The following is a 13,072-nucleotide window of genomic DNA, read 5'->3' on the forward strand; positions in this document are numbered from 1 at the left end:
GCGCAGACAGAAGGATCGCCAAGAACACTCGCCGCGATCCAGAGAGATCTCTTTCTACCAGGTCCCGGAGTGGTTCAGCGGGTGGTTCGACCCACTTCCCCACCACGCTTCAGCGAGCGACCAGTCTTCTTCTCGCTATCGCCTTCCAGAGCACAATCAGTTTCCAGCTCGTAAGCGTACTTCAGTGCGTGACTCACCCACTCAGCACTATGCTCCTCATGATTCTTCGCGATCCAGGCTTCCTTAACATGATCACCCATCATCACCCACCGGCCCGCATTCACGACGCTTCCTTTTCCAAGTCTTCAATGTCAGCTTGTGATCCTATTCCTATTTGTGTTTCCACATCATTTCATGAGCGTCTAGTTGCAGGCAGAAAAGCAGTTGTTTGTGACCAGCTGTCAGCAGTCAGCCACCCAGCGCAGCATGATCGCCCTGTACCACTCGATCTTCCAGCAGCAAATGATTGCCCAGCAGAGCGTAACCTTCCAGACCCTTGCACTCATGCAACACTACAGAGGAATGCAGCCCGGATCCAGTCAAGCATTTGCCCAGATCCTCTCATTCTCCAACTTGCTCCAACAAGCTAGAGCAAGACACCATGCTAGTCCCCTTATGGTCAGGAAAGAGTGCTCTTTCCCATAAAGATGCCCAAGCCACTGACTCCCTGTTGGCCATCTCCAACCTATGGCCTTCTTAGCGAGATATCTTTTACAGTGCTGACCTTCTAGAAGGACTCTCCCTGATTTGACACCTTGGTGAGAGCAATTGGCCTGTTGGTGGCCGGTGTTGCACCTGTATGTAAGCAGGTACCAGCAGCCTCTACTAGTACACCCCAGATCCTGTTGGAGACTTTGATTCTTTTGAAGTTCTCTGCTCCTCTATCCGATCCGAAGCACAGGACTGCGGTTCCATTAACATCCCAGGAACATCAGCCCCCGATGACTTTGTCGCTAATCAAATCCAAGATGGGCAACCCTTTTGGGGCCTCAGAAGTGGTGCAACAAGACTTTTCCCAACTTGAGATGACACTGGTGATGCCAACTAAGAAAAAGAGAAAGCAGAAGAACTTAATTACCCCTCCGTGGAACGCCCTTCACCCCCTTTACAAGCGGGTGTTCGAGATCTTGACGTCAACCTACCGCCTGTCTCCCATCAAGGTCGCCACCCCAGGTCAACGCTCTGCGTCGTTGGTGCGGGATCAACTTTCATCCGTCTCTTCACCAAAGGATACTCCCGATTCCTTCAAGCGCAGGGAGAACGCAAGACCTTCCTTGCTGGCAGAGTTCCTTCCTCCCCTAGGGAGAGCAACAGTACAAAGATTGTCTCTAAGAACCGCGTGACTAGATCTTCGTCTCAGATCCAGGAGAAGGCTCGCAGTTCTTCAACATTGACAGTAATGATGGTGGCGATGGAGGATCTCATGACGTCGGTGGTGTCTTCCAGACATCACAATGACAACTATGACCCACTCTGGTCTCCTATGGGGGAGAGCTCGTGGGTGGATGACGACTATGGTTCTGGAAATGACGACTACCTTCCCAGAGCAGCCAGTCCTAAGTATTCTGAGGCCGAACAGAGGTAGTCCGACCCCGTGTTTTGGTAGGTGCTCACCTGCATGAGAATCATCAACAGTTTGGACAATCCTTCTGTAGCTCCGTAGGAAGGTAAGGACACGGTTTTAGACCATCTCTATGCCACCCAGAGACCTCCCTAGACCAGAGCAGCTTTGCCCTGGTCAAAAGGGGGAAGGGGGCCAGGAAGAATACCTTTTCATAGATTGCCAGCACTTCAAGTTCTCTATGTGCCAGCTCCTCCTTGAAGCTTCTTCCTTCCCCATTTATCCAGCAGAGACAAGGAGGTTTAATACCTGGAGATGCCACTGGTCTCTTTCCCTATACAAATCCGTGAGGCCAATTGGACAGCGGACATACCTGTCGTGTAGGGGAGAAAGAACCCAATCTTTTGCGGATCTCATGACTGTCATAGCCTTACCTTTAAAAATTATAACATCCTCTTTTCATCATAAGGAAATTAAAATTCTATGTTAACAGATATATTTAAAAGATATTTTATCAATACAACATATAGAAAAAACAACAAGTACAAATTCATTCAAGGAACGAAGTCATGATAGAAATAGTCAACTGTGGTAGGGGAGGACATAATCATATCCTATTATATTGCTACAAACAACAATTATCAGATTAACATAAGATGTGTAGATGAACTCATAAAAGAGAATTTAACTAGGGCCCACTGAAATGAATCCGTCAATTCCTGAGGAATGTATGATACCCCATTGTAAGACTATTTCATCATTGCTCCTGCGACTTCTTACAAAATATAACAAGTGTTTAACAGCTGAAAGCACAAATCCAAATTCTAATATATTATACAAATATGATACTAATCTTAATATCACCACTTATTGCACGATATAGGGGCACTGTGTCCAAAGTGAATGAGGGAAATCAACGTATCACGTAAATTATTAAATGTAATCGTTTACTTCTTGTTTTCTTGTACAATTTATATATTTGTATTGGCTGTCTTTATGAGAATATTAAAAAAGAAGAAAAGTGAATTATTATAAAGGGTTTGTTTCATTCATGTGATGGTTTTCTGTCTTCATGGTTTAAAAAATGTGCTAAAGGTATGGCATACAGAATACATACCGATGAAATGTAACCTATGGATTCAAGGTTTTATCGAGTCTTTGAGTACATCCATATGCAGAAGACGAACTAGGCATCCTATAAGAAATAATATGAAAGCTTATGTCCTTCCAAAATGATTATTCTAGTTGAGCTGAGATATCAGTGACATCTCCATTTTATTAAACATCGTGAGGTAGTTTTTTTGGTAGGTCATGCCGCAGGTGAGTAAGTTTTTTGCCCTACACGTGGGTCGGCTTCACAAATCTGGGAATAGGGCACCTCCAGGTAGTAAACCTCCTTGAGGAGAGGAGATACGACGAGTTGTCAGATGAAACCCTCTCAACCCTTCCTCTGGATCCAGCCATCGAAGCCATGACTAGAGGGGTTTCCTGTAACAAGCTCTCAAACCTTTCAATCACCTCCGTAGCAGACGCCCTTAACATGGAGAAAGTCGCAAGGTTTGACTTGCAGTCAACTTGGCTCGACCTATGGTTAGGGTCGGTGGATCATCTCTTTAGGACTGAAGATTGATCCTATAAATGCACCAGGAAGTTTATGGCAACTTTTATTTTATCAGAGACCAGAACCTTTAGAGTTCCTTGCCCATCATATGGTCAACCTTTGAGCGAACCTGATCCTCAGACAACGGGACTCAGTGATTGAAAAGTTCCATCTATAAATTCTGAAGTTAGAGGTGACGAGACTTAGGAAGTCGACATTGGAGGTTCCATCTCTCTTCAGTTCAGAAGACGTCGAGAGGGAGCTGAGCCAAGATTCTATCATTCAGAGGTCCATGACCTCTAGGTCCTTCAGAGTGGCTCCTAACCTTAGGAAACTACAGGTGTCCAGGCCACAAACTTGGAGTAGGAGTGCAGGCACATCCAAGGCATTGTCCAAGAAGACATTTCCTGCCTGGAAGCAGCAGAAGATAAGTAGATCCAACAGAGGAGGCAAAAGAGGAAGAGGTAGCAGTCAAAGCTGCTCCTGCTAGGGAGGGCAATCCTCCCACTTGTCCACCAGTTGGGAGGATGCCTGCAATGCTGGTGGCAGAGGTGGCTGCAGCAAGGACTGAGACCTGGACACTCTCCGTGATTTGTTCAGGGTATCGCATACCATTCAGGCAATATCTCCCTCCGCTGTCTCAGAGTCCAGTTCCACCTAGCTCCTACATGAAGCGATCCGTGAAGGAAATGGCCCTCAGGCTGAAGTCCTGACCCTGTTGGAGAAGGGTGCTCTCCAAGAGGTCCTTGATGAGTCCCAAGGTTTCTTCAGTTGACTCTTCTTTGTGAAAAAGGCATCTGGAGGTTGGAGACCCATCATCGCCTTCTCGGCTCTGAACAAGTTTGTTCAGCAGACTCTGTTCAGGATGCAGACTGCAGACATGGTCAGTCGAGCAGTAAGACCATAGGACTACATATGCACATTGGAGCTCAAGGATGCATACTTCCAGATCCCAGTACACCCATCATCAAGGAAGTATCTAAGGATCATCCATGACGACAAGCAATACCAGTCCAAGGTGCTGTCCTTTGGTCTGTCAATAGCACTTCAGGTTTTCACAAGAGTTTTCACCCTAATGTCAACCTGGGCCCACAGGATTGGCATTCGTCTCTTAAGATACTGGACAACTGACTGACCCTAACAGACTGGGTCACTTACCCTTCCTCAACATCGAGACAGATTCTTCGTTTTGTCGCGATCTGGGGATTGTGATAAATCTTGAGAGGTCATCCCTGCTTCCATCACAGAGAGTGGTTTACCTAGGCATGATCATCAACACTAGCCTGCAGAAAATCTTCCCTTCAGACGACAGGATCTAGAGGCTGAAGAAGGTGGCAAGTCCCTTTCTTCAGCAAGATACTTTACCATCCCAGCAGTGGTAATATCTCGTAGGTCACTTATCATCCTTGGTACGTCTAGTCCGCAATGTCCACCTACGAATTCAGTCTCTTCAATTGCAGCTAAAATCCAAGTAGGTTCAGCATAAGAACTCTCCACATGCACTGATCCTCATCGGGCCCGAGCAGAGGATGGACCTAAAATGGTGGATGACCGAAGAGAATGTCTGCCGAGGGGTTGACCTTCTCGTCCCTCCACTGGAATTGATGCTCTTTTTCAGATGCGTTCAGAGAAAGGTGGGGGCCCACTTGCTGCATCACATAGCCTCTGGGCCCTGGTCAGAGTGCCTAAGGTACCAACATATAAATCATCTAGAAATGAGAGCAGCTTTCTTAGTTCTGCAGCAGTTCTATCAGTTCCTGGCAGTTCACTCATTGGTGTTGATGAGCGACAACACCCCGTTAAACAAACAAGGTAGCACCTTTTGGCAGCACCTTTACCATCTAGCAGTGGAGAGGCTAAGATTGGCAGACGGCAACTTAGTGTACCTATCTGCTCGCTTCATTCCTGGCAAAAGGACTGTGCTTGCGGAGAACTTTAGTAGAGCAACTGAGTGGATTCCGAGTGGTCTTTAAATTATCTAGTAGCCAACAAAGTCCTGATTTTGTGGGGTTCCCCGACAGTGGACCTGTTTGTGATGTAACTGAACAACAGAATTCTGTTCTACTGTTCACCAGTTGTGAATCCCCAGGGCATCTGGCAAAATGCATTCCAACAATGGTGGGACAACATCGACATCTACACCTTTCCCCCCGTTCTGCCTGATGAGAAGGGGAATGGTTTCCAGACCTCCTTTTGCTGCTGATAGAAGTCCCGAGAGAACTCCCTCCACGTCAATATCTACTCAGAAAACCACACGAGAACATCTTCCACAAGGCCGAGAATCCATACACCTTCAAACCTGGAGACCATCCAGCATCGCTTCACACACAAAGGTTTTTTGCAACATTGCTAAAAGGATGTCCGTATACCTCCCGCAATCTTCAGCTGCCGTTTACTAGGGTAAGTGGACTCTCTTGTGGTTGGTGTCGTGGAAAGGGGAATCTCTCCCCTCGATGCCACTATTCCAGAAATAGCAGAGTTCTTGGTACACCTGGAGGAAAAGGTCCTCTCAGTCACGTCAGTGAAAGGCTATCACTCACCATTGAACCTTGCCTTTAGACTGAAAGGAGTTAACATTTCCTCCTCGTTGGAGTTGTCTCTCTTCATACGGAGTTTCAAGCTTACCTGTCCTTAGTTGTTAGTTAGATCACCTCCATGGAACATGGTTCGTGTCCTTCAGTCTCTGAAGGGTGCCCTCTATGAACCATTACGCCAGGCATCAGATCTTCACCTGGCTCCTACTTGCGTTAGCCTTGGCCAACAGAGTCAGCGAACTCCATCGTCTTTCCTACGACATCTCCCATTGCCAAGACTCAAAATTGGGAGTAGCTGATACTAGATTCTTGCCCTTCCAGGTTGGGAGTATTCATAATGTAACCAATGATCCAAATCAAGTGCTACTTTGTCCACTTTGTCCAGTGAGGAACTTGATGTGCTCCCTTATGAAAACCTCATGAGCTTGCCCCCGAGTGGTAGCACTCTTCGTCAGCACAGGGAAGATCAAGAGAAGGATCACCATAAACATGATCTCTGCATGGATTCTCAAGGTCATGGACCGAGCATTGAATCCTGATCCTTTTCCTCAGATGAGGAGACAAAGAGCTCATGACACTGGGGGGCATAAGTACATCCCTAGTGTTCAAGAACTACTACTTTGTGATGCAGGTCCTAGAAGTGGGTGTGTGGAAGCATCAAATGACCTTCGCCACCCACTACCTGTACAACAAGTGGTTTAAACACTTCAGGCTCCTTGATGAACAAGTAGCAGATGGTGGAGGGCAGAGGTTACCCAGAATTAAGTCTGTGGTAAATGATGATAATTACTGTCTTTTCTTTCATCTTCCCCTCTCTTTGGGAACAGCATATATGGTGCTTTGCAAGCTGGCCACCCCTGTCTGTAGGTAAAACCATTTCCCTTGTGCAACCTGTATAGAAATATATACTAGTTGCATCCCCATACCTCCTGGCGAGGTGGTATCTGGTAACGTCGATGGTTGGTTCAAAGATTCTCATGTTTCTGAGAATTCATACCTAAACTAGTCACACTTCTAGTATCACACAATCACACAGATTGCTCAGGCTGCTAAAGCAAGTTCGGCAAGGTGCCAGGGTTTTCTCCCTTATATGTGCAGAGCATGAAGGGGGTAAAACCCCTTGTCAAACGCCATCCAGTTAGCTAGGACTTCCACCCACTGTAGGGGTTAATTTTCCCTAACAAAGAGCGAAAGGGTTTGTATATAGTGTTGGAACAAATTACAAATTTAAAGTAATTCGTATTTTTCCTAACGATACAAACTGTAAGCTCTTTATACAAATTTGGCCCACCACCACCTAACCCCCTGCAAGTCCTGCCTGCAATCAAAAGTGATGAGACAACAACGGTGTGTGTGCGAGTGGGGTAGCAGGTACTACCTCCCCTCCCCTCACTAACTAGCAGTGGGGTCATTTCATCTCTCTAAAAGTGTTATGGCCAATCTTCCCATTTTTCCGAAATTATATTCCCCAAATAAAGAGCTCAAGGTATGTATCGTTAGGAAGAACAAATTACTTTAAATTTGTCATTTCTAGGTCTCCTCTCTCTCTTCTTGGGTTTTCTACCTCTTATTTTAAAATCTATCATTACAAGTATGTTGTTTAACACGTGCTACCCCCAAAATCACTTTACAGTTTATCACATTCTTTTTATCAACTCCTCCAACCAGTATGTAATCTATTTGGCTTTTCACTCTTCCCTTTCTTAGGATATCAGGTGTTTATCCCACTTCTGAAACCAGGTGTTCATACATGCCAATTAAAAATTCTGAGCTATCTTTGATATATACTCCCCATCTTCATTTCTAATTCTAAACCCAAGGCCTTCATGTACCTCCTCATATCCATTTCCTTTCTTCCCCACTCTTCCATTCATGTCTGGTCCTATCATTTTCTTCTTTTTTACTCTTTTAATGGCTGCTGGATTTTCTTGTCTAAATTTTTTTTTTCTTGTTCTAGGCAACCCATCTGAGGGGCGTATGCCAAAATTATGCTTATTATCTGACCCCCTATTATCATCGGAATCGTGAATAGCCTATCATTTATTCTCTTTACTTTTACCACTTTTTCCTGTAAGTTATTACCTATTATAACCCCATCTCCATTCCTTCCTGCTCCTGACCCGGTATAATACAACTTATTCCCATTTCCCATCTCTCTAGTTCCATTTCCTTTCCATTGTGTCTTCTACACACACAGGATATATATCCTCCTCCTCTCCATCACATCTACTATCTCTCTCAATCTACCTATTAGTGTTCCGACATTCCAAGTACCTGCTCTGATCTTTCATACTATCACTAGCTTCTTTGACTTCAATTGTGAACCCTGTGGTATCATTCACCAATTTATCACTCCAGTTTGGGGGATCCTGACGCGTCAATTACAGGGGATGCCCTAGCCACATCAAAATTTCTTATAGTATCAGGCATAATTAATAATTTGGCAGAAGGTTTTATGATTGCATCTCTTGCAGTCATCAGCCACAGTTATAGGTGGAGGGCCTAACCTTTGACTCAAGAATCCAACTTATTTGCAATGGGCCTAATCTTTTGCTGAAAAGCACAATTGCAAGGCAGTAGCTGCAATTTTATTATTATTATTATAATTATTATTATTATTATTTCTAGCAAAGCTAGAGCCCTAGTTGAAAATGCAGGATGTTATAAGCCCAAGGGCTCCAACAGGGAAATATAGCCCAGTGAGGGAAGGAAATAGGGAAATAAATAAATTATATGAGAAGTATTGAACAATTAGAATAAAATATTTTAAGAACAGTAATAACATTAAAACAGATCTTTCATATATAAACTGTAAAAGGATACTTGTGTCTGCCTGTTTAACATGAAAACATTTGCTGCAAGTTTGAATTTTCTAAGTTTTACCAATTAAACTACCCAATTAGGAAGATCATTCCACAACTTGTTTACATCTGGAAATTTTTTTTAGAATACTCTGTCGTAATAAGCCTCATGATGGAGAAAGCCTGACTATTAGAATTAACTGCTTACCTAGTACAGTATTACAAACAGGGTGGTAGTGTCCAGGAAGATGTAAATGTAGAGGATGGTCAGAATTATGAATTATATTATTCAATATACATGACAAACTATATGAACACCACTGCCAGAGATTAATATCTAGATCAGGAATAAGAAATTTAATAGACCATAAGTTCCTGTCCATCAAATTAAGATGAGAATCAGCAGCTGAAGACCAGACACGAGAATAATAATCGAAACAAGGTAGATTGAAAGAATTAAAACACTTCAAAATAGATTGATCACCGAAAATCTTAAAAGACTTTCACAATAAGCCAATTTTTTGTGCAATTGAAAAAGACACAGACCTAATGTGTTTCTTGAAACCAAATTTGCTGTCGAGAATCACACCTAAAATTTTCAGTCATACAGAGTTAGGAGCCCGGTATTCCAATATATGGAGGTATATAAATAAAAAACACAAAATCCTGAAAAAAGTCACTGAGCTTTGTATGGCAATGGAGAATGAGTATAAAAAAATTTGTCAAAATTCCTGTTACTTTCATAGTTACAGTAAAAGTAACTCAATAAACCAAAACCATTGTTCTTTACAAGAAAATGCAGTATTTTATTATCGTAAATTTTGAAAATTATTATATTTTGATATAAAACCAATTGCGAGCAATGGCACCTGTATAGATTCCATGAGTCACAATATAAAGTATTACACGGTAATTACACCTTTTGGCCTTCAGTCCTAAAGCAAACCTCATAGAGAGTACACGTTTGAGTTTGACCTCTGACATTCACTTATTTTTACGTCTGTTTTTCTCGGTTTCGGCAAGAATTTCATCATGCCAAAGAGGAAAAGACAATTTCAACATTTCACTAACATAAAGAAGAAGATAATTCGCTCTAATAAGAGTTCAGAAGTTGTAATACCGGGGATATTAGCGGAGTTAGTGAAGAAGAGAGATGATGAAGGATCGACCGTCTCACCTAAAGAAGCAAGATATTGAGCAAAGGGATCTTCTTTTATTATTAGATTTTGATAAATAACTTTGTTTTGGGGTATTAATATCCAAAAAGAAATATGAAATTGATAATAATCATGTTATATTAATATTGTCTTTGTTAAAATACAAGGAAAAATTTTGAATGCCACTATCTCAAAACTATAATTATTTACCTTCAAATTCTATCTTCTCCCTTAGTATTAAAATTATAGCATTGAAATTGGGTATATAACTTAGAAAGACATTGCAAAAATCAAATGTTACCCCAGAAAGACATTGCAAAAATCAAATGTTGCCCCGTTTTCCAATTTTTGTTTCATATTTTTTCCTTTATTTTTTTCCCCTGATTTTTAGGATTTATTTTTTACCAAAATAAAAAAATTCATATCTAGCAAACAAATGACTTCTAGAAAAAAACTCATTTGATTGGAGCCCTTCATCAGGTCTTTATAGGGCAGTAATCCTAGATCTTAATATTAATTATCAAGGGAGGAGATAGAATTTGAAAAACACTCATTTTCATGATAAAACGCCCTGTCGTCGCAAAACCGATGGTCAGAGGCAAAAATCCTAAGCTGTTTGGAGATCTCCTAAGTCACCTTGTTAAGTGGTATGAATGTCAAAGTCCTGTTCTTAAAAAACAGCTTTAGCTGGCAGACCCCCTTAAAGAAACATTATCAATGCTGAGATCCAGATGTTGATGAACAACTCTCCATGACGTACTTACAATCTTTCTTTGAGTTTTGTTAGGATTCAACCTCATGCCCCATAATTTGCACCATGCACTAATTTTTGGTGAACAGGGTATCTCTATTAAGGGATTCAGCAACCCCAGATCTATATTTGGGAGATGGAGTTGATGCAAAGGGAGTAGCATCATTGGCATATGCAACAAGATTGTTTTCTAGGTCAAACTGCTTGTAATGTGCTTATAGTATTAAAAGTAATGGACTAAGAACACTACCCTGAAGAACACAAGATTTCACATTCTTACACTCACTATGGTGCCTCTCAACAACAACGTTTTGTGATCTATTTAATAATTCAACAATGATGCTGAGAAAAGACCCACCCACATCCAACTGTTTGAAATTGAAAACAATGGCCTCATGATTAACACGGTCAAAGGCAGCAATAAAATCAGGGCTAAGCATACAAACATCCTGACCAAAATCAAGAGATTTCTATATAGTATTGGAGATTGTAAAAAGGGCATCACATGCTGCAAGACCTTTATGAAAACCAAATTGCAAACTAGCAAACAGATGATTACTTACAACAAACTTGTTTAGATGGTTTGCCAAAAAACATTCAAAAACTTTAGATAGTATGGGAGTTATTGAAATTGTGCAGTAATCAGATGGACTTGAGCTGCTACAAACACATTTATAAAGTGGAGTAATATTACCAATTTTCCAAAACTTGCTAGAAACTCCTCTTCTTGCTTACTTGTGCAAAATACCACATAACTTTGGAGCTAAGAAATCTGCAGTCTTTATAAAAAAGAAAAAAAAAATGCCATTTGGGTTTACATTGCCTCAAGTATCAAGGTCCATCTAGAGACCTTTATTTTCAGGAAAAAGAAAAGCTGAACTAGTTAGTTTAGCCTCAGAAAAATATGAATGAGAAAGATCAAGTTTCTCATTACTTTGCTTAATGTCAAACACATCAGTCATCAAGAGGGTTGCCTTTTCCTGTTGCATCTACACCAAATAGTGCAGATTTAAGGGTAAGTTTCTGGGTTGTACCAGAAAGGGTTTCTTTTATGGTTAAAGTGTATTCCCTTTTTGTTAAAGCATAAACTCTCTGAGCATAACCTTCTAAGCTGAATATAGTTATTCCAAGTCAAATCTAATCTGTCACCCATCTAAAGATGATACGTCTCCTGCTTCGCTAAATAAGCATGTGTACAATCATCATTAAACCATGGTTTGTCTTTCACTCGGTACCTTATCACAGAATCTCTCTCCTCCTCATAGAAGTGACCCAGAGCTCTGAACGTTTTAGGGTAGAATCCGTCCATGATGTTTTCAAGCAGCTCCTTTGTGACACAAACCGTGCTATTGGTTGGGTGGATACATGTCTAAGCTTCACCTCACCTTACCTACAAGTCTTGACCCACAGAAGACCCGATACGTTTTCGCTATCACTCCTATGGTGGTGACACAATAAGTGGTTTAATAAAACCTCGTGCTCCTTGTTAGACAAATAGCAGAAGGTTGAAAGCATTGGCAACCCCGGGGTGAGAATGGGATGAATAAAAGTATGCCTGGCTCTTTTACTTTCATCATCTTCCCCTCCTTTGAGGAACAACGCTATGGGTCCCTTTGCAAAGCGGGCTTCAACCTCTGCAGGTAATAACCACTTCCCTTGTGTAACCAAGTGTGTTTTTCATATACTCGTACACGTCCCCACCACCACCTGTGAGGTAGGCCTTGGGAAACGTCTTTTTATGTGTAGGGCTCCTATTTTAACTAAGACCATCTTCTTACCTAGACGTTCTTATGATATCTCTCACAACTACTTTAGTTCCTCAGGCCGCTATCTTACTAACTTGTATTGATATGCGAGGTTCAAGGTTTCCCTCGATTACAGTCTAATACTGTACTAGGGAAACCCAGGTCAGTGACTAAGCCAGTAGTTGGATGTACCACCCTCCTAAGAGTGAGTCATCCAATATAAATAGCAGAAGGTTTGTTAGTATGGGAACAAATGACAGATTTGGAGATAATTTGTATTTTTCCCTAACTAATACAAACCTGTAGCTATTTATATAAATTGGCCTGCCATCACCTGTCCCCCAGTAAGTCCTGTCTGCAAGCAAAAAGTGACGTGGTTCATTAAACCGTGAGGAGATATAGGTGGCTGGGTAGCCCCCAACCACACCCTACCCACTATTTGTAGTTAGGTAAGGTTACCACCTCGCACTTAAAATCTAATGGCTGCCTTCCAGCTTTTGCCAAAGTAATATCCAATATAAATAGCTACATGTTTGTATTAGTTAAGAAAAGATACAAATTATCTCTGAATTTGTCATATTTCCTCAATGATGGGAAGTGATCAAACACTTTTCTCAAAATCTCTGACGAACAAAGCAAGCCTTTTTCCAAATGATGCTCTTCTTCTAAAAGGCAAAAAACAGTATTTCCCTTTCCTTGTAAGTTCAGGTTTAAGATGATTTAAATGTAAAATTATTCAATATTGTAAGTTTTTGAAACTATTTAAATTTATATTTATAAAAATCAATAAAAAAGATGCCTATAATATGCCTTTGAAATTTAATAAGATTTTGAAATCTCATGTGCTACATAATTAAGAGTTGCAAAGGTAACTTTAAAGAGCCGCAGGTTGGTGTCCCCTGCCATAGTGTATACCATACGTA

At 41.5% G+C, this 13,072-nt stretch overlaps 1 protein-coding gene across 4 annotated transcripts in view; it reads left to right on the top strand.

Annotated features, from left to right (window-relative positions):
* Nucleotides 1–13,072, top strand: part of LOC137657816 (uncharacterized) — a 514,523-nt gene that overhangs the window by 171,789 nt on the left and 329,662 nt on the right. The gene's annotated exons all lie outside the window — the stretch shown is intronic.

The sequence above is a fragment of the Palaemon carinicauda genome, chromosome 18 (genome assembly GCF_036898095.1).
Source record: "Palaemon carinicauda isolate YSFRI2023 chromosome 18, ASM3689809v2, whole genome shotgun sequence".
Lineage (NCBI taxonomy): Eukaryota > Metazoa > Arthropoda > Malacostraca > Decapoda > Palaemonidae > Palaemon > Palaemon carinicauda.